Raw genomic sequence first — 989 nt, forward strand, 5'->3', positions numbered from 1 at the left:
TAGTTAGTAGAACATTGCTGCCATCTACTGGAAATTGAACACTTCAAATTTATTTAAAAACGGTACCTTTACTGTATGCTAGAGAAGTGTTCAAACAAAACTGTCTTAGATTTGTGCATAAATAGCCGATGTAATTATTCTTGCTGTTTGTGTTTAAGGTATAATGTGACTTAGGCAGCACCTATATTTTTATAGTTTCACTGGAAACTATTAAGGTTAATTTTCCTCAACTAACATTAACAATAAACATTTTGTAACAGTATTATTTTTGTTAGTTCAACTTAGTTAAAAATTCACTAATGTTAACAAACCTTGAGTGTTACCATTTCACTACCATCACCTTTTTTCTCTCTTCAGATGCACTTTTGAAATATCTAGCTATGTGATTTCAGTGTGAATGTTTGCACACAATGATTATTGGTGGAATGGTCTGTGAGGCAAAGGGCGCCAGGTAAAACCTTGCCTAGGGCTGCAAATTAGTCAGGGTCGGCTCTGGTGGCAGGTGTGGTAAAACAGGACACAAAGACATCAGAAGATGCCCAACGCTGGACACAGAAGGCAGAAAGCACAAAAGAAAAGCGCACCAGGTGAGAATGTGCAAATCAAAAACTGTGAGACAGGTTATGGCAAAAGAAATCAGTTGTAGATACAAACTATGTTGATTTCTGTGAATTAGATGACTGGAATAGTCTTGTAGTTATTCTGATTCAGCTCAACTTGTGTTAAATGACTAATTCAGACTGAGACTAAAGAATCAGTTGTTAGTTGTGTTCTGTTTAATTGTGCGTAATGTAATAATTTAGTCAGAGTTGTGGGTTAGTTATGTCACATCAGTCGCTGGATTAGTGCATCAGCAGCTATTACAAATAATCGGATTTGGCATTATTTAAAAAAACCTCCACACGAAAGAGAGAGGCTGCGCATTGTGTTTGTTGATTTGTGAGTATAAATAGTCAAGTGTCGGAGCCTCTGTTGCCCGCATATTATGT

The sequence above is a fragment of the Garra rufa genome, chromosome 13 (assembly GCF_049309525.1).
Source record: "Garra rufa chromosome 13, GarRuf1.0, whole genome shotgun sequence".
Taxonomy (NCBI): domain Eukaryota; kingdom Metazoa; phylum Chordata; class Actinopteri; order Cypriniformes; family Cyprinidae; genus Garra; species Garra rufa.